The 22,183-nt window shown below is 38.2% G+C and overlaps 1 long non-coding RNA gene across 4 annotated transcripts; it reads left to right on the forward strand.

Moving 5' to 3' along the window:
- Nucleotides 1-19,098: 19,098 nt before the first annotated feature.
- Nucleotides 19,099-22,069, forward strand: LOC135771762 (uncharacterized). Of its 4 annotated transcripts, none has more exons than XR_010543019.2 (6): nucleotides 19,099-19,838; nucleotides 20,140-20,224; nucleotides 20,300-20,363; nucleotides 20,514-20,564; nucleotides 20,899-20,966; nucleotides 21,094-22,069. It is a non-coding gene; the product is annotated as an uncharacterized lncRNA (long non-coding RNA). The 4 variants fall into 4 exon arrangements; XR_010543021.2 differs by having other exon boundaries at nucleotides 20,159-20,224; XR_010543022.2 differs by having other exon boundaries at nucleotides 20,159-20,224; nucleotides 20,317-20,363.
- Nucleotides 22,070-22,183: the final 114 nt, after the last annotated feature.

Consider the following 22,183-nt stretch of genomic DNA (forward strand, 5'->3'; position numbering starts at 1 on the left):
TTATGGAACTTATATTTTGTTTACTAATGAATCATTGGAGTATTGTACGTAATTACCTTCATGTGTGTATAATTAGCACTCCCATTTATATTGTTCGTCACTGGGTGAAAATAATACCTTGATAAAGGCGGTTTACTTTGCTGAAACATTGTTGGTAATTAATAAACTCTTCTTCAGTGAGTGTCGGGCGCCACCTGGTGGGCAGTGCTGAACAGTGCTCGCCATAGCCTACAGGTATACAAATCACTTTCGCACCATTTATCTCAGAGATATTTGGTGCAAAAGAGAGAGCACACAAAAAAGAGTGTTTGAAACTCGTAGCAGCAGATTCAAGCAGTTGTATTTATGTACTTGTGTTTGGGCTAGAAAATATAAAAAAATTAAAAAATATTTGTGAAAAAAAATTGTACACACATGCAAGTCTCATCGCACAGATGCACAAACTGATTTTGCAAATGTACAAAATTTGTGTGTGACTTCACATTATTTGATGCAGGTGTTCAAGTAGGTTATGCACAATATTTACTGCAGCAATTGTAGCAAAAAATGTGAGCTTGTGAGTATCTTAATCTGTGATTTGTAAAATGGGATTTGTGCAGCTGCACTGAAGGATTTGTGAATGTGTAACTGTCGTGTTGTATTTGAGGGAAAGAAAAAAAATCTACAAGTTTGCAACTCTTCCTCTGTGACTTCAAATTTACTGATACACATGTGTGGGTAATCTCTACAAATACAAATTCCACTGTCACAGGTGTGCAGTTGTTTTGCACCAAATATACCTTCATAGGTGAACCTGCAAGCGCTGCCTTTGTATGAGCCAGCTATGGCTTTGTTATGTCCTGTACGTGCACCATGTGTGTATGTGGATTGAACTCAAAGCTTTAGGACCTCAGAACAGCTCTTTGTCTGTTACGGTGGTCAGCAGAAAGGGATAGCTGTCACCAAGCAGAGGATGTCTCATTGGATTGTAGATAAAATCACCCTTGCTTAGGAATAATGGAATTCCTTGCCCCTTTGGGTTAAGAGCCCATTCAACCAGAATTGTGGCATCATCTTGGGAATTTGCTCGTTGATCCTTGCCAACAGACATTTGTAGAGCTGCTGGCTGGGCGACACACCTAACACATTCACTAGATTTTACAGTGTTCGTATCGAGACAGTATTCCTTTTGGGTTCCCCCCCAAATCGGTGAGAACACCCAGGAACGGCTCGTGTGTCGGCTTGCATCCTTTATTTTGGTGCTGCACAACCGCACCACTATTGAAGGCCATTAGTGCAAAACACAAATATTTTTTTGTACTCCTTCACCGCTTGGTGGCCGATGTTGTGGAGCATCGGCTGTCAGCTTCTTACTAGATGTATTCTTGAGAACCTGGGTGAGGCTAGGGCCCGCATTGCATCCCCTTGAGGGTTCCTATGTGAGTATTTCTGTGGAAAGTTTTCTTTTTACCATGTTTCCCTTAGCGGAGTCTGCTTCGTGCCTCTCTAGTATGAGATATTACTAAGAGAGTTCACGTCATGACGTGAGTCAGTGACGTCTCCGTTCCCTTCCTTCAGGTAACCTACTTTCCGGTACTCTCCCTCTACCCTCTACTTTCCGGTTGAATGATGTCAAAGTAAGAGTGTTTGACTAAACTCTGCCCACAGAAATACGTCAGTCAGCTCAAACGGGTCAGGCTAAGATAAGCTGCTGTTGAATCACAACACACTTAACAAGCTACACAATTAGAACTCATTACATATTTCTGATGGAGGGACATCATAGAACAAGGAAGACACCAGCCTGTTTTTAGGACAGTGAAAAGAGCGCTATAGAGATAAGTAAATTGTGTAAAAAGTTATGTTTTTTTACATGTGAAACATGAACACATGTTTTCTCTGTTTACTTACTTTCATTGGTCGCCCCACTGAGTGGTCCTGTATATTTTTTCCAAGGTCTTTGCTGCTAACCATCCGACTACCTGCCCGCTAGATCTCATACCCACCCATCTCCTACAGGCCGTCACTCTGTCGGTTATACCCACATTATCAATTCATCTCTTTCTACTGGTACCTTCCCTGCAGCATTTAAGGAGGCCAGGATAACCTCGCTGCTGAAGAAACCGACACTCAATCCTGCTATGCTAGAGAACTACAGACCTATTTCTCTTCTTCCCTTCATTGCCAAGACTCTTGGAACATGTGGTGTTTGACCAGCTCTCCTCTTTCTTCACACAAAATTACCTCCTGAATAGCAATCAGTCTGGTTTCAAAAGTGGTCACTCCACTGAGACTGCGCTGCTCTCAGTCATCGAAGCCCTAAGGCAGGCAAGAGCAGCCTCCAAATCTTCTGTGCTGATCTTACTGGATCTATATGCCGCTTTTGACACGGTCAATCACCAGATTCTCCTGTCGACCCTCATGTCTATGGGTGTTTCTGACACATCGCTTCAGGAATTCAAGTCGTGTCTCTCAGGTAGGTAATTTCGGGTATCCTGGAGAGGTGACGTCTCGATAACGGGGTGCCTCAAGGCTTTGTGCTTGGACCACTGCTCTTTTCCATATGCATGACATCCCTTGGTTCTGTCATTCAAAAACACAGCTTTTCCCACCACTGCTATGCGGATGACACTCAACTCCACCTGTCGTTCCACCCTGATGATCCAACGGTGACTCTGTAGCTGTCTTTAAGAATCGTCTAAAAATCCATCTCTTCTGCCATTACCTCACTTCCTAATATAGGACTTACTATCTTTCTCTATTTTTCCTTTATCTGTACATTCCTAATAAAAAAACTACTAACCAAAAATGTACTAACCAACTCTTGGCTATCAGAGGTGTAAAGTACTTGAGTAAATGTACTTCGTTACTGTACTTAAGTATTTTTTGGGCTACTTTGTACTTGTACTGAGTATCAAAAATATAGGCAACTTTTACTCTCTACTCAATTACATTTTTGATTGGGTATTTGTACTCTTTACTCCACTACATTTGAAATGACACTTAACGTTACTCGCTACATTGTTTATTCGTCAAATAAAAACGAGACGAAAGTGTCAGAGGGTGATGATGGATAGAATCTGTGGTCGCGAGGTTACACGCACACACACAACTGAGGGACTTCATTTGGCGCTGCGCAGAGCAATCGTATGAAATCAAAGTACTGCGAGAGTGAATCAAATGCATATGGAGAAGTCTGGTCTCGCGGTACTTTGATGTCAAACGCTGAATGGCTTGCGTTGAGCCACCGTAGCGGGACATCTGCGTGCTGGTCATAAACTGTAGAGAAAAGTTCACGTCTGGTCTGAGAGAAGAGATAAAGAGCAAACATATGGATGCATATCACATTTGCTTCAGTCAAGGGACCCTTTGTTAAACATGTGATGCTACAATCAAAACAAAAGTGATGTGCGATTGCAGGAGGGTCATCCCGCAACTCAAAGGCAAGCACAAATGTTTATATACTCTGATGCTACTTTATCAGCTAACCTGAGCTGGTGGTACATAACTTGATATAACTTACTATATAAGCCAAAATAAACCAGCGAGGTCCTGTACTGATTGCCCGAGTAACTTAAGTACATTATAAGATTGATAATAAGTGTACAATTTCACTGTCCTCACATTTAATCAAGTATGCTGTAATGTATTTACTGTAAAGAGGGATGCATGACGGAAGAAATGTAGTGTAATGTGAGATAGTGGTGTTACGTACTACATGTGTTTACAATTAATCTTTCAAATGAACAACTTCACGTTTTTAATATGCATTATCATATTTCTGTTAGTGTAACTTTAGTTTACTTGAATTTTTTAAATAATGGATATATAAGTATATATATATATTTGGTATATTTGGTAACACTTTACAATAAGGTTCATTAGTTAACAGTAGTTAATGTATTAACCAACTTGAACAAACCATGAGAAATACATTTGTTACATTATTTATTAATCTTTGTTAATGTTAGTTAATACAAATTTAAGCTTTAATTGTTTGTTCATGTTAGTTCAGAGTGCATTAACTATATATTTTTCAGCATGGCACACTCAAGTACACAATGACACTAGACTAAAATTAAATGGGTTTTAAATTTAATTTAATGTAGATTTCTAGACTAAAATCTCATGGCATTTAGTTGAATAAAATTAGACTAAAACTAAATCAATTCAGATGACAAAAATATGACTAAAACTAAATTAAATTTTAGTCAAAAGACTATGACTATGTTTAATCTGTGTTTGTTCTGCCAGGTCAAAATTTTGAGGTGTTTGATTTCTTTTCTATATAAGGAAATAAAACCTCATAAATAAACTTTCTTAGTTTTCACTGCCCAGACCTACAATGTCTCTTTGTGTTGAGGACTAGTGCATCTTTGAGCCAACATTCAGTACGAGTAAAAATACTTGAGTACTTTTAAATTGGGTTACTTTAATACTTTTACTCAAGTCATATTTAAATTGGTGACTTGTAACTTGTAGTGGAGTAATTTTTACAGTAAGGAATTTGTACTTTTACTCAAGTATGGCTTTCAGCTACTCTTTACACCTCTGTTGGCTATGTATACTGTGTTGGACTTGATGAGACTTTTTCCAGTGCACTTATGTGTTGCTGTTCTTGTGTTGCTATAATTGCTTCTATTGTTAACCTCATTTATAAGTTGTTTTGGACAAAAGCGTCTGTTAAATGACTAAATCTAAATGTAAATGAAATGGCTTGGGGCTTCTACATAAAATTATGAAATATTATAAAGAATAAGATCAATCTTGAATGCAGTCTGGGTTCTACTGTGGGTTTTTGGGCTGTTCTGGGTTTTATTGGTCTACTGCAGGGTTCACCAAATGGCGGACCCCGGTCCGAATCCGGACCGCAAGATGCGTCGTTCCGGACCGCAAATCCTTTTGACGCAATGAAATAAATAAAAAGCAAATACTTTTTAACGTTATTATAAAATCCTTTTTATATCAGGCACTTAAAGGCAGCTCAGTAGCGCTATTTGGGTCCTACACCGACCCAGGTTTGAGTGCTGCGCGCCGACACGAACAATCACAGACAGATGTGCAGCGAAGAGAGCAGAGAGTGAAAAACAATGGCATTCTCATAATTAGGAAAGTTGGTGCTGAAAACTTTTTTGAGGTGGGTGGAAAAATGCGCATTTATTCTTTCTCATTTGCTCGGAGTCTGTTGCGGTTGTCAAAAGTGGTAACATTAAACGCTAATACGAAACTAAACATAGACACTTTGAAGAAACTTACCCTCAGCAGTACGAGGGAAGGGTGCGAAAAATAAATGAACTAAAAGCCCAGTCTGAGCGACTGTAATACTGGATGTTAAATAATCAACCTTAAGTTTATTTATGAAGAGACACTATAAAACAATTAAACCTCAGGGGGTGTTGTTAACCCAAATTTGACCCGTAGATGAAAGAGGTCTTCAGATATACAACTCTTTGATGTGTTAATCTATTCATCACAAAGGTTTTGAACTGTTAGCCTTTAGCCTCACATCACTGAGTATCTGCTGAAATGTATAATGTAATGTATACATATTATGTGGTTCTAAGATTGTGTTTTACATACATATTCATGTGTAATATTATTTTAAAGGTCATGGTGCGATGAGTAAAAAGGTCTCATTTCTATAAGTTTAAGATAAGATGGATCAAGGTTTTAGAACTTAGGATAGAAGATGCATTTCTTGTAGAGGTGGGGTTTTTCCAGAGTACTTCTGGCTAGTTTGACCAGGTGTTCTCAAGTATCACTTGCCACAGGTCAAACTGGATTTTGTAGTTTTACGATGTCTTTGTCTCACGCTGTGTATAAAAGGTGGCCTGGCTAAATGTTCGGGGAGCCATTCTGTACCCAGAAGCTCCCACACTCTGTGTGTATTCAAACCTTATGGAAATCCGTATAGGAAGAAATCTTTAACCAGAATCTTCCTAGACCACTTTGTGTGTCTTTAATTGCCAGGTATGCTTTGTATTTTGTGAAAGTTCATTTTTCTATGCTGATCTTTTAGTGAATGTTTTGATATATTTTTGATGGATTTGAATAACCAAATTATTGATTTAAGTGTAACCTGCCTGGCACAATAAATTGTTAACATCTATTCATTTTAAACCTTGTCAAGTCTTTTATTATATTTTATAAATATACCGGAGGGGGGTAGATTAGGAATTACCTTGACTGAAAATATGACTGGAGTTAATTCCCACTTTTGTAGGTTGGAGGTTATAATGACTCAATCTCAATATAGATGGATCCTCATATTTTATAGTGTGTTTGGATAAACCTCTGACTTTAAGTTAGAAGGAGAAATGCCTCTACACCCAGCTGTATGGAACTGCCTTAAGCACCTCCAGAGATACATTATATTCTCTATGTGAATGTAATTCATTCTAAATAATTAAGAGAATAAAAATATAATAATAATTATATAAATTGTGATCAGCATCAGAATAACATTGATAACTAATAAATTGGAGTCAGATTATTATTTAACCACAGAGGTCAAAGAAACAAATTAAATAAATGGAATTATTCTTCTAGAAGCGCTACGGACGGAAAGAACATGTGATTCCTTCACCACGCATTGGACTTCGACGTTGGGCCAATTGGGTGGCGTCTTACACGACCCACACGGGTCCTCACTCACTTCCACCCAAAAACGAGCCTATGAGTGTTCACTGAAAATACAGTGGATTTTAGGAAAGCATAACAAGCCCGTTACAGATGGGGAAATAGTGCATGGATGCTGCGTGAAACATTTTTAGATGGAAAAGAAAGACATGAAGTGAGGAAAATAATATTTAAAATGTTAGCTGGAAAGGACAAAGCAATTTCTCCCACTAAAGTTCTCAGGCAGATTAATGTATGCAAGTTAACATAAATGTATGATTTTTTTTAAACTAGGAAGATTATGCTTCCATCTTTAAGTTAAACTCAGTTTAACCTGATTTATTTCATTTGAGCTTATTTACATTTTTATAGACTTAAAGGAACAGTACAAATTAAGAGAGAAAATCCATATGAATTAAGAGAGATTATTCAGAATACATGATAACTTACATTTTGTTCAATAAAAGCAAATATTTACACTAATTTCTTTAGTCTGGTGAAAGCCATCAATTTATGTTTTTACGTGCAGTACATAATTGTCCGGACCTTGGCTTGGAGGAGGGTTCATTTCTGGACCTCAAGCTATTTTAATTGAAGACCCCTGGTCTACTGGCTCTCTTGTGCTTTACTTTGGCTTTTTTGGCTAGGACGCGGCCTGATAACTTCAATGAAGCTAAATTCATCACATTCAGTATGCTCATATTTTGTGCTGTATGGATCACATTTATCCCAGCTTATGTGAGTTCACCTGGAAAATTTACTGTAGCTGTGGAGATATTTATTATTTTAGCATCAAGTTTTGGATTAGTATTTTGCAAATGTACACATAAATGTTACATAATTCTGTTTAAGCTTGAACAAAATGCAAAACAACATATGATGAGGAAAACACAATTGAACTCCTAATGAGAAATAAAGTAGCATGGCTCTTGTTACTTTGTAATTGTTTATTTTGTTAATTCATAAAATGTTATACTATGTATATATCAAGAATGAAAAACAATGATATTGTTAAAAGCTTTTATAAATACTGTAAGATAAGATTGAGCAGATCCATAGTTTTTTTGCTTTTGTAGATGTTTCACAGATGAATGCTGCCAGTACTTTTAAACAAGAGATCTTATCAGATCTATTTACTTTTTAGTTAATAGTCTCTCAGACACTGTAATATTGTTAAATGCCACTATCTTGAAAAGCTTCACTAAGATCATGATCTTTTAATTTTAGGGAAATAATGCAGAACATTTTACATTATTGGTAACTGTTCAAACACTATAGATTCACATAGATATGATGAATGGTCAGGAACTGATTCAGCAAAATAGACAATTACATGAAATTAAGACTAAAGTATGATTGCAAGATTTAAGAAAATCATTGGAATATGTTTTATTGTATACTCGACTATATACAATAAAACATATTTTTGTTGCAGTTTTTCATCACATCGTGGCTCTTCTAAAGGCAAGAAATAAAGAGCAGACTTTCCTGGTTTCAATTTTTCCACTCTTTTCTTGTTTCTTCAGAATGCTTTGTAAGCAGAGGTGAAAAAGCAAAAACACAAAGCAACACAAACAACTTTGTTGTAATCTGAAAAACAGGCTGATGCAAAGGCTCTAGTGGCTTGTATCTGCCCTCAGGCAAATTTCACAGGTGTCTGTACAACATGAACAACACAAATCATCTTTTAATTAGCACAGCTGAACACTACACCATATTACTGTTATAAACATGTAAAGGGGTGAAAAATATAAGCAATGAATAAACAAATGATACAACTGATTACAGTTGTTAAATCAGGTGTATTTATTAAATTGCTTTTAGATTATGAAATCACACATAGGTTTCATCTAAAGTCTCAAATGTGTAAATATCCAACAAATACACATAAATATAAACACACTTCAGCAGATTTAAAAAAAGAGAGTAAACAATATAAAGTTTGTATTTAATGGCACACAGTCCAATTATGGTAGCACAGAGGGGACAAAAATCTGAAACATATATTAATATATATTTAAAATTAAGAATATGGGAAATTGACATGATATTTTAGCCATGGCAGCACTGTCTTCAAGTGTAATATGCTATATGACATCTTAAAAAAATAAATAAACTTGAGTCTCAGATAATTCTGCTGAGATAAAGGCCCATGCATCTTTACAAAGTCTACTTTAGAGATTCAGAAGACAAAAATATTGATTATTGCAACATTAACTTCTCATCAAATTTACCCATTTTAATTGCACATACAATCTACATTCATTTAACAGCTCCATACTCTTAAATAATTTTAACAATGGTCTCTTTTGTATTTTACTTAATATGGCTCAGTCGTTTCTGGTAAAATGGTTCAGCACATCTACATGTAGAGATATATTCATCACAGCAAATTATTTCTTTTCGGCTATATTTTTTCTATTTCAAATGTATACTTACCGCTGTCATTCTTAATAATAATACTGGTTTCCATTTATTGATGATACTTCATATATGTTCAGCAAAAATTAAATGATACCATAAAATGATTGCAAAAGATTTAGCTTTTGTTAAATGTTTTACTGTATGTGGATTTGTTTTTACATACAGTAGCCTTTCTTTTACACTAACCAGACTTGAAAAAAATACACAGGACAGAATAAGACAAGTTTATAATGTTTAATAAAATAAATTCCATTTAGAATAAAAAATCCATTTAGAACCATTTAATATGAAAAGTTATAACTTTTTAAATTATATTTGTTAGATTTACGCATTTGGTAGACGCTTTTTTCTAAAAGACTTACAGCGCATTACAATGTATACATATTTTTGTGTATTTCCTCATATTTTTGTGTATTTGAATCATGACCTTTGCGCTGCTACGCAGTGCTCTATCACTAAGGTATACAGAAGCACATAGTGCTCATAAATTACATATAGCTATTTGCAAAAAAATATAAAGAACGTACAGTTACCCTTGGATATATAGACCAGTCAATAAAACAATGACACAGCATAGTGATTCAAACTTTTACTGTAATAAAAATATGGGTCTGCAGGTGTTTCATTCACACAGCATTGGCACTTTAACCTTCTGTGATCTTCCCTTGCTTTCTCAGTTTGGTTTCTAAATTAAAGCTCTGAAAAAATGTATGTACTTTATAATCGTCTTTTGAACACTTTTGGGCTGTGTTCACAGCAAAGTTTTGGAGTGACAGCCACATTACAGCCACAGCCTCACTCACTTCACAATCACCTGCATCATCATCATCACCTGGCGCACATCATCACCACTCACTATTAAAGGTGGCATGACGGGACATGACGTCTCCATTCCCTTCCTTCAGGGAACAAGGGTAACATACATTACCAAGATGTTCCCTTTCAGTCGTTCACGTCGACATAATGTGGATGACCGATGTATTGGGAATCCTTAGAAAGTGCCATGGATGCTGTCCCTTCCAGTGCCTCCCTTAAAAGTTTCTTAGGTGGTAATCTACATATTTTACTACATATTGAGGTCTCCGAGGTGGCTTTCCAATGAGACTACACTGGTAAAGAGACTGCAGACGCAACTCTGCTGAGGGAAAATGTGGGCTTAGTTTTTACTCCATTATACATTGTACATTAAACATATGGGATCCCCTAGGGGTCACTCATGTGAATGCCAGGCATTAATATACTTAAAAATTCAGCTGATGAAAGGCTGGCAGCAGACCCTCCACTAGGTCTGACTGCAAAGGGAGTTGGAGGAAGTACAATATTCTACAATAGCATAAAGGCAATAATGTAGCGCCATAATGTGATATACACAAGCCGGGACTCTCAGTGCTTGTACCCGTTTGAGGTGAGAACACATGAGGAAACTGGCTCGACAGGAACAAAAGAACCTTGCAAACATGTTAGGTGCCTCCCAGCATACAGCTCTACAAATGTCTGCCAGTGAGGCACCACAAGCCAATGCCCAAAAGAATGTTATACTGCAAGTAGAGTGCTCCCTTAGCTTGAGCGGACACGGCATGCCCTGCTTCTATCCTAAGCAATAGTCCACTATCCAGTGTGACATCCTCTGCTTGGGGACATCTTTTCCCTTCTGCTGTCCTCCATAAAGATGAAGAGTTGGTTTGAGGTCCTGAAGCTTTTTAAGTTTGGTCCACATACAGTTGCAAAGCACGTACGGGACCAAACTAAGCTAAGGCTGGTTCTTGTTCCTCCAAGGGCAGAGCTTGCAGGTTCACCAGCTGACCATTGAAGGGAGTGGTGGTAATCTTGGGCACATAGCCGGGCCAGGGTCTTAACGTTACTCTAGGCATGAGTTGTTGACCGAAAGTGTGTACAGGTCCCCTGCACTCTTTATTTAGGCCAATGCAACAAGGTTCAACGTTTTCATGGGCTGAAACTTGAGCTAGACTGACTGCACTGCTTGTAGGGTGAGTCCTAGAGTGGTTTTAGTACCACCGAAAAGTCCTAAGACGGTATAGAGGAGGGCTGAGGTGGATTAAAGTCCCTTGCCCACTTAAGACACCTGATGACCAGGTCGTGCTGACCTACCTGCCCAAAGGTTCATGGAGGACAGCAATTGCAACGATATACTTAAATTGCGTCCCATCCAAGGACCAACTGGATTTTCCACAGGTCCAAACGCAGATGCCATATTGTGCCCCATCTTTAGAAAGAAGATCCTTCCTCAGGGGAATCTGCCAGGGAGGGCTGTCGCAAGGAGCATGAGTTGGGGAAACCAAGTAGGATGTGCTTCTCATCCTGCCTGACTTTGTGCAGTGTTTGTAAATTTTGCCTCTGAAAGAGAAACTCCTCCAAGTATTTAACGAGAGGCAGGTGCAATACCAAATCAGCTTTATTTGCTTTGAAAGCCAGCAGATCATCTGCTCACAAGAGGCTCTCTATCTGCTCAGGAATCTTTGGGTGTTTGAAGCTGGTTGGACAGGCAATACCACAGCAGAGAGTCACCTGAAATCCACCTCTTTCATTTACCCCTTTTGAGTTGAGTGTGTGCGTTGCCTCTGTCTTGTGTGCTTTATCACCTCAGCACAATATCCAAAAGAGTGAATTACCTAAATCCCCATGACTGTCACAATCATTGTCTCTTGTACCCCATCCTTTGCCTACCGGCACTAAGAAAGCAGCTGTGAAGCTCCGGAGGGACAACCTGCATATAACAGTGCTGAACAAGTCTGAACATCTTGCAGTTCCGATGGAGGGTGCATGATTTTTTTTTCTCGTATATGTTCTTTTCTCATTTTTATGAAAAGCACTTTGAATGACCTCGGTGTATGAAATGTGCTATACAAATAAACTTGCCTTGCCTTGCCTATAAAGCCCTCTGAATCTGTTGGTTCTCCAGAGGATTCGGTATCTGTCATAAGAGCGGAGTAGGGGGGAGTCATTTTCGGATCCGCTTACTCCTTTGGGTATGACCCCGAGATGGCAGCCATGCTCGCTCATGCGGCAGCAGCGGTCGCTTGGAATGGACACAACCTCCACCACCCAAATTATCCCTCCTCGACATCTGATACTTCGGGAGTTTCAGAACAGTGCAGTCCCAAACACTATTCTTTCTTGAGGTGCATGACGAGATGACAAGGTAGTGAAAAACCCTGTTTTCCTCACGGAAATGGCTGTCACCCCTCACCGCTAAGAGTTATGCCAGTATTCTGACAGTGTAGCACCCGGTGCCTTCCACCTGGAGGGACTGGCCAACCCTTCCCTCGTGAGCATGTAGGTATTCCCCCAGTCTGACGTCTGAGTGTAGCTACCGTGCTTGGAGGGAGGTGGCCTCTGCAGTCCACGCTATGGGGTTGATACAAGTTCACCAGGCAAAATTTACAGCAAAAGCCGTTGGACATGCTATGTCTAGGAATGCCATCGCTGGCTGTGCTTGGCTGACATGCGGGAGCAGGACAAGATACAACTCCTAGAAGCTCCGGTGTCCCAGGCCGGACTGTTCCACGAGACAGTCGAGAACTTTACCCAGAAGTTCCCGACTGTCAAAAAACAGACTGAGGTGATCACACAGATCTGTCTGCAGCAGTCCGCTCCACTCTGCCTGCTCAGCTCGCTACCCGAGGTGGAAAACCGCAATATCAAGCGGCCCTGAGGCGGGCGACCTGGAGATGGAGGGCAGGGTTGGGAATCCTTGGTTTTCATTCATTATGTTTAAACCACAAAATGAGAGAAATACACCTCCAGGTCTTCAGAGGAACACAGGAGCTACGGTCGGGCTCACAACCCTCCATCCTCCCCCTTCTCTATCGCCAGCAGGTGTGTTGAAGTGGCCGGGACCCTCACAACGGAGTCTCTCCAGCTCAGCCACCCATCCGTGGAGCCCGGGGAGTGTTTGTTACGCCTGCCTGTTTTCCCCCTGCTGGTTCTGCTAAACAGTGCAGGTGTTATTTAGGGAACAGTGCATTCTATTCGTAATCAGTCCTCTTATATGGCGTGGATATAAAATATCTGTGGCGTCTGAGAGTCTCTCTCTATTTTTTTCGTAATATATCGTTTTCCCCTTTTTAATAGTTCTTTTTTTGTAATTGTTTGTGTCAGAGTTTATGCATATTTAGTTACCACACTCGCGTGTTTTTTCCCTAGACATATATTGTTTAATAGTTGTTTCTTTGTTTTGTAAATAAATTGGCTTATTGTTTTAATCATTTTTTGTTTGTCTCTTTTATGTTGCGGTATATGAGGCAGCCGTAACATAGAAATGGGGGCTTGTTCCGGATTTTGAGCATTTGTTTGATGGAGTATTTTTATTGTCTCGTCAGGATTTCCTGAGGATTGGCTTGCATTCCGGTTAGTTAGAGTGTTTCAGCTGGGCTGCATGTGAGCGGTCCTTCTGTCGGAACACTGTTTGTTGATTTCTTTCTATTTTTGTTTGGAGTTTTTGGAAGGAAATCCTGGGTGGGGGTACACTTCTCGCGCAGCTGGACTCATTTGAAGAAAGGCTGTTACTAGTGTTGTAGTACTCGAGATGGGTCTTGGTCCCGAGACCAGTCTTGAGACCACTTTTTAAAGGTCTTGGTCTTGTCTTGGAATCGACTGATCTCAGACGAAGAGGACTCAGAATTTTATTTCAAGACCGGCCAAGACCACAACTGATGGCATATCACAAAATTATTTTTTATAATGAACTTTTAAGTAATTATTATAATTATTATAATTTGCTGATTTTTACACACACGCACGCACGCACGCACGCACGCACGCGCACACACACACACACACACACACACACACACACACACACACACACACACACAGACACATGCGCGACTCGTTGCTGCTCATGTGACATTAGATATAAACTTACTCATACACACCTAGATGTTTAATTATGGATTGTGTATAAGAACGTTTGGATGTTAAAAACAAAAAAAATTAAGATCGAATAGCTTTTGTCATAAAAGTCACATGACCGTTTCATTTTAAAAACCCACATGTTTAAATCAGAGGCGTTCTAAAACTAGAAATGCTGACAGAATTGCATTTGTTGTATAATAAACACTTAGAGGTTGGGATCCACAGCGGACACAAAACCAGAAAATGGGGTCAAAATGTCTTAAACATTAAAAAGTTTTGTTTTTAAAACCATAGATATGTGAGTGCATGTGTTTATTGCTCTATGCAATAACATGTTTTAATCATTATCTTATGAGTATGGGATAATGATATGCCTAAAATAACTTTTATATAACCAGAGCGCTCAGAATTACATTTATTGTGTAATAAACACATATTCACAGTTGGTTTTAAGGTGTCATTAGATTAAAACAGACCCAGAATATGAGATGAAAATGTCTTTAATCGTTTTAAAAGTTTCTTAATGGCCGATATGAACATACGCATCCGCGTATGTTCTATTGTAAACGCATGAGCCCCTATCTTTAATGGCTTGAACAGAACCCTCTGCTTGAAAAGCTTCACAGATCTCGTGAAGCGAATCAGCTTTTATTTAGTTTAAAATAAATAGGCTTTAGTCTAAAGAATTGTCGACCTACGGTGGTTTTGGTACAATTCATTGCTTAAATATAACCGTACTGAATATTTCATTAAATAATTTTGTACTGTTACAAACTTTTAGATCCTGCAGTGTCTCCCCTAAAATAGGGTCTGGTGCTCTAACTAAAATCTAAAATAAACCTTTTAGTTATTGTCAATGGGGCTGAATTACACTTATTTTACCAACACAGAGTTTTAGAAACAATACGGTCCACTGAACACCACCGCTGTTCAGACACACTAGGGCCGCTGGGTGATAACGTATGGTGAGGAGAGACTCATAAAAACTGTCCGTCCAGAACCCGACCGCACAAAACAACAAACTTTTTTTTCACATCAATAAATATGACGAGCACTCGCAAGACTAGAAACATACACTGGAATACCATGTTCAAGAAACCTTTTATTTTGACAATGCGTACCGTGTTACATTTATCGTAAATACACATGTACACACTTGGATATTAGATGACATTAATGAATTCAAACCAGTAGAGGGGCTGAAATGTCTTAAAACGTTTAAAAGGTTCTTAACGCCATAAGAGCGCATCAGCGTACGTTCTCTGGCAACGGTGGTTCGCGCATTCATGTGTTTTAATCAGAGACTTGATTAAAGAATTCCCTAAATCTAAAAATAACCCTTATTTTGTCGGAGCGGACAGAATTACATTTATTGTGTAATAAACACATATTCACAGTTGGTTTTAAGATGTCATTTATTTAAAACAAACCCAGAAGATGATATGAAAATGTTTTTAATCGTTTAAAAGTTTCTTAACGGTAGATATGAACACCCATCCTCGTATGTTCTCTATTGTAAATGCCGGAGCGCAATCTAATGGTGTGATCAGAATACTATGCCTGAAAAGATTCAACTTTTATTTAGTTTAAAATAAAAAGCCTTTAGTCTAAAGAATGTGTTATTGGCGGCCCCCGGTGGTTTTGGCACAGTTCATTGCTATACCCATGCTGAATATTTCATTAAATAATTTGTTACAAGCAAATGCTTTATTTTGACAGAGTGACCATTTTACACATTATCACAGCGGTTTTAAAAGACACTAGTTTACAAGCAGCCCCCTAATGTGAATTATCTCAAACACCCAGCCGCTCACAGAGCAGCTTCTGTTTGAGGCTGATCAGAAAAATATAGCTTATAGTTAAATAGATAATAGCAGATTTAAGTTTAACCAGTTACAACTAAAATATTTTATTCTTGTGTGACTTTAAAGAAGTGTCTTGACAAAACAAACGTATTATCAAGTTGTATTTATAAGATACACGCATTCAATTCACCTAAAATCTAAAATAATACTTTATTTTTGTCAGAGCAGACAATATAAGACTCTTTGTATAATATACACATATTCACACATGTTTTAAGAAGCCTTTAATTAAAAATAAACCCCTAAAATGGGGTGAATACGTCTTAAAAACATTTAAAAGTTTATTAACGTCAGATATACGTTCTCTGTCACCATCGGTGCACGTATACACATGTTTTAATCAGAGACTTGGTTAAAGAATCCCCTAAATCTAAAATAAACTCCTATTATGCCATAATGGACAGAATTACATTTATTAAGTTTATTTTAAAATGGCAGATATGAACGCTCACCCGGCGCTTTGTCAGGCACCGCTGGAGAGTGATCTTTAATATGCGTGAAACTCTAGAGCAGGTCATGAAAAGACTCACGGACAGGGGCGTTGCACAAGATCTCGGGCCCTATGCATAGGCAGTCCTGATGGGCCCCCATGCCCCATCCCCATAATATATTCTAGACTTTTCAAGGGCCCGCTCTTCCTTTGGGGCCCTGGTAATCAGTACTGGTTTTACCCCCACTCCGACGCCCCTGCTCACGGACCTCATGAACCATTTAAAATTTTATTTAGTTTAGACTTTCGTCTAAAGACTGTAGTATTGACGGCGCCGAAGGTTATGGCTTAGGTCATTGCTTAAACTATACACATATACGGAATATTTAATTAAATAACTTGTGATGTTACAACCAAAAGTTTTAATCAGAGCCTTGTTCATGATTTGTCTAAATCTAAAATAAGCATTTACTTTTTGTCAGCGTAATGGTGAATTATTTTACCAACATTGAGTTTTAGAAATCTTTACTCGTTTACAACACGCACCCGCTGTGAGACACTCAGTGGTCAGACGCGTGCGGGCTAGAAAGGAGGGAGGGATGGAGGGGGAGAGAGACGCTGGCGGCAACTGTCAAACACGAGCTGTCAAAACACAACCTGTCAATAAACATGACAGCATAGGCTTGACATAAAACACAGAGAGGAAAAACAACCCACTAAATGACATGTCGTAAAACGATCACAGTCCGGACACTCGCTGTCAAAAATAGACAGCTTGTACACCGTTTGATTGATTGTCCCGCCCCCTGTCAAACATGAGCTGTCAAACACGACCTGTCAGAACACGACCTGTCAAGGGGGTCATAAATCATTAGTTTGACGAATGCTGGCCCGCTATAACTACTAAGGTTTCTGGATAGGTGCACCAAAAAACAACTAGAACTTGCAGAGAGTTATGCTATTGTTTTGACTAGTAATGATTGGAAGCGCAAGGAAGATTTGTTAAAGGCTATTAGCCAGTTGATAACCAAATGAATTTTTGTTATAGGAGATGAGACTAGATTTAGTAAGGTATTGTCGCCATGTGTAGAAAGAGATTTAATGTCAAGAGAAAAACAAACACAGTTTGAAAAAGAGAGACTAAAAAGTTATTTCGAAATCGTAGAAATTACCTTGTTAAAAGTTCCCTTACATGCGGTACATCTTTCTTCTGATCTGGTAACTGGTGAGGTGATTTTTGGAGTACGATCTTCTCTCCCTGTGCCAGGTGTTGCTTTTATATTGGGGAATGATCTTGCTCAGGAAAATGTTTGGGGAATGTTAAAACCTGTACCGTCTACTGTTGTAGTTTCCTCAACTGTGTCTGATAAATGTGGTCAAAAATTTCCCCATGTGTTTCCTACCTGTGCTGTTACCCGAGCCAGAGGAAAACAACTCAAAGCTAATCAACTGTGTGAAGGTGAAGTTTCTTTACATCCCGACTGTGGGGTAACCATAGAGAATAATTTACCTGTTCGTTTTGAGAATTATGCTGAGAAAAGTGATTTGCTATCAAAGGAAGTTGTTAGTGGGACACGTGAAGATGAATCACTTAGTATGACCTTAACTGATAACATCATTCGGGATTCATCTGATTACTTTTCTGAGGAATTTGTTCCTCAGGGGGATGGGATATCAGAAAACTTTTTGTCCTCTTTTTTAATGTTTCTCGAAAGAACTTGATTCAAGAGAAGTTAGCAGATGCAACTCTTAAACCTTTGTTTTCAATTGTTTGTCTTGAGGGAGATATTGAGACTTCGTTGCCTCCTTGCTACTTTCTAAAAGAGGGTTTGTTCAAGTTCAAGTATGCTTTATTGTCAATTTCCACATATACAGTACATACATGCAGAGAATCGAAATTGCGATACTCTTAGACCAAATATAAAATGTAGAAACAACTATACAATAAGGGAATGTAAAAAAAAAGGAAAAAAGGCATATAAATAAATTAAAAATAGATTTTAATAAAGCAGCGCAAGGCAAATGACAGATATAGTGCAAATCAGTGAAGTGGACAAGATATTTAGTGCAAAACAAATCCCTTATTAAAAAGTATCTCAAGTCTGATTAAAGTGACAAAGGGCTCAGAGCAGTTATTTTATTTAACTGACTGATGAGGTAGTGGAATGACTTCAGTTCCATGCTGAATGAGGTAGTGAGCAGACCAATGCTGCACAAAGTGACTAGTGCATGCCATCATTTAATTTGTTTAGGGGAGGGGTTCATAGTTCAGTGGTGCCTGGGGCAGAAGAGGGGAGGGGGTGGCAAGTTCGGGAGGAAGTTCAGCTTCCTGACAGCCTGGTGTATGAAGCAGTCCTTCAGTCTGCTGGTCCTGGCCTGGATACTCTGCAGTCTCCTCCCTGATGGTACCAGACTGAAGAAGCTGGGTGATGGGTGAGTGGGATCACCTGTGATGCAGAGGGCTTTGCGGGTGAGACGTGTTCCATAAATGTCCTGGAGGGAGGGGAGAGAAACACCAACCCAGATAGCAGACGGACTCGGCCCGAATGTGGCCTCATGATGGCACTGCTGGCGTGCCGCCGGCAACGGCATGCAACATGTCAGCCAAGTATGGGCCAGGTGTGGCAATGATGGCACTGGATCCATGATGGCAGATAATATTTGGGCCAGTTGTGATTGGGAGGTATGTGGCCCAGATCAGTGTAGTGATTCTGGCCCAGATCAGTCTAGTGATTGTAAGCCACATTTAAAATACTGATTTATAATAAATAATTAAATTGAAGGATTTTCAGGCTATCTTAATCTTAATGTTAATTCAACCTTTATTAAGTAAAATGTTAGTTTTGTATTAAAAGAAACCAATATATTTGGACAATAATGTTTGTCTACATTTCAATCACATAAACTTGCCTTCAGATGGGTCAAGATTATTTTGTTCAAATGACCCTGAACTTCCAAAAGTTTTTCTTTCTGAATTTAAAAGTTTCTATAACGTTGCTTTGAGAAGCACCATGGATCGTTTCTATTTAAACTTGCTTTTGCGCGATTTTCATTGTAGCAGGAGTTTATTCCTGCTGAAGATTTCTGACTTCAATGACTAAACTATCATTGTGTACAATCAGATGTTAGATACTGCAGAAATAAACGTTACTGTGCTGAAGATTTCTGACTTCAATGACTAAGTAAAACTATCATTGTGTACAATCAAATGTTAGATACTGCAGAAATAAACAAAATGTATTGTTAACCTTCGCGTTACGTTAAGGATGCGCAGTTTATTTATGAAGTGCAACAAGAACCTACACGCGGATGACATCAAAGTACTGCGAGAGCGACTCGAAAGATCATGGACAGCATTCTGATTTCAAATCACTCTCGCGGTATTTTAACGTCATCTTTTTCTAGTTCCTGCAACTCAGCATTACGTCGAACACCTTGTCAAAAATGATTGAGATGGCCAATCAAATCAAAAAAGGCGAGTGCCACTGGCCAATCACATAACAGAAGACGAGCTTTCCTGTTAACGGAAGCCGAGCGGCGGCCAATCAAATTAACCAATAGGCGGGGTTACCGTCGGAGTAGCAGTTACACCGTGTCAATCAATCATAACGGACACAGAGATTTCAAAGGCAGCAGGATGAAAGATAGTAAGTACCTGAACTTAAATATTTAAACTCAATCATAAAAATGTTTTTGTTTAAATGTCTTACAAACGTATAAAGGGATGCAAACGTTTACGTGATTCGTGTATAACGTAATGTGTGACAATTAACGTTATATATTGATATTAAATTAGCTGTTTTCTATCAGGTTAAGAATAACTGTGATCATATTATAATAAAGTGATCGAATTTGGTTATCTGGTCTTCCTGATGTTAGAACATTTATATAAAAAACATATTTAAAAAACGTATTTCTGTAACGTTTAATTTTCTTTTTTGATGAAAGTGTGTCTGTGTTCATCAAGACATGAAGACTATGGAGTGGGACAAGAGAAGGATGATGGGGTGTATATTCAAATAGACACATTAAGGTAAATTAAATATTGAGGCTCATGTTTGCATCTTTGTGTTTATATATCAAAAGATTGCTCTATATGCCTAAATAGTCACATTGTGATTTCAGTGAAAGCTGATAAATACAGAGGGCTGGACAGTGGTTTCATTCATTAGGTGAGTAAGAACTGACCATAGCCTAACATTACTTTAGTTACACGAATTGCATTGTTGAATACAAAGGAAATTGGTAAAAATACAAATATTTTGAATATATAGAATACTGTGAAATTATTTTCTGTTAATCATCTGCTGTGTTTGCTTCAGGTAAAGAGGTGGGACAAGGATGCTGACAGGACAGGAGGAGGTGACATTCAGGTTAGTGACAGTACATCAGGGCCACCATTTAATTTAATGTTAATTTAATTGCTTCCAAAATCAATACTTGACAAATCTTTAGAATTATATCTGCAAAGCTGAATTTGTCATAGGTGGATAAAGTATGACAGCAATTGTGAAGACCTTAGACGTGCAGTATATGGTTCTTCTCTCTTTCATTTATATTGATTTGACTTAATTTTCTTGGTAAATAATAATGGGGATATTCCTCATATAATATATTTTAAATACATGCTTAGAACATATCTCATTTGCTTTGTATCTAAATGAAAAGTACGTCTTTAAGGTCTAAGCTATGTTTCATTTTATTTAGACATTCAGCGCAGACATTTTCATCCAAAGCAACTTGAGGAAGAAAACAGAAGCAGTTCATCCTAAAAGGTTCATCTTCTAATTATTTATCTAACTGTTTGTTTTAAAGTATATCATTATGCTTTTAATTACTTTATTATATGGCGTTTGCTTCATAACAATTATTGATTTGCATCTGTTTTCTTTTATATAACAGTGGGCTGCTGTAATGTTTACATCTATGGAAAGAGGAGCTGAGAAGAAAAGAGAGGCTGGAAAGCATTACTTCTTGTTGAGGACAATCCTGAATAGGAACACTTTCTCATACACATAGATTATTATTAGTGTTTGATTGTTTGTTTCATTTTTATGAATTGTATTGTTTTAATTTTTCGTTTTATTTGAAATTACCTAAGTTAGATTCATGCTAATACTTTAACTGGACCTTGTATCTTTTGCTGGCTGGCTGGCTGTAGAGTTGGTTTCACATACACATGAAGTTTCTAATTAATTAACTTTTAAGTTCAGTTTGGTTTAAACTTGTATTTACCCATGGTAATTCATTTAAATTTCTATTCATGCTTATATATTAATTTCAATGAACTTCTGTATTTGTGTATAGCTGGCAATTTGGGCAAGCTACGTTTAACACACAAATGTAACTGTCACAAAGGTTTTTTTTATTATCAGTTTGTTCTAAACATTTGTTTGTTTACTAAGGATGAAATTGCTTTGTAATTTAAGTTGTTGGTAGATTCATGCCAATAATGTATTTGAACAAACTAGTATTTTTGTTTATTGCTGGCAGTTTATACTAGAAGAGTTTTAACACATACAATGTTGTAGTGTTATTGACTTGTGTGCTATTGATTAATAAAAAGGCAAACAATTTGAAAGTAATTTTTCGTGTGATTTATTTATTAATATAATTTGGGCAAGATTAGGCTGAGTTATGGCTCAGTTTTGGAAGTTCTGGTTAAATGCTGGTTTTAATATGGTTGACCTATGGCTGAGAACTGGTACCGATGTTATAACCTGTTCTGGCCCAGGTTTGGGCCAATTATGGGCTATTATCTGTCAGAGACATGGGCCAGTTGTGGCCCATGTGTGGCCTTTGTCCGTAATTCAGAACTGGGCCACTGTAGGGCCGTCATTCTTTGTTGTATGTGGGCCGAGGAAAAACTGGTTGTGTGGGCCGGAGCTGGGCCGGAACAAAATTGCTATCTGGGAATGATCTTCTCAGCTGCTCTCACTATGCGTTGCAGAGTCTTTCGGCAGGACGCGTTGCAGGCGCCATACCAGACAGT

The sequence above is a fragment of the Paramisgurnus dabryanus genome, chromosome 8 (genome assembly GCF_030506205.2).
Source record: "Paramisgurnus dabryanus chromosome 8, PD_genome_1.1, whole genome shotgun sequence".
NCBI lineage: Eukaryota > Metazoa > Chordata > Actinopteri > Cypriniformes > Cobitidae > Paramisgurnus > Paramisgurnus dabryanus.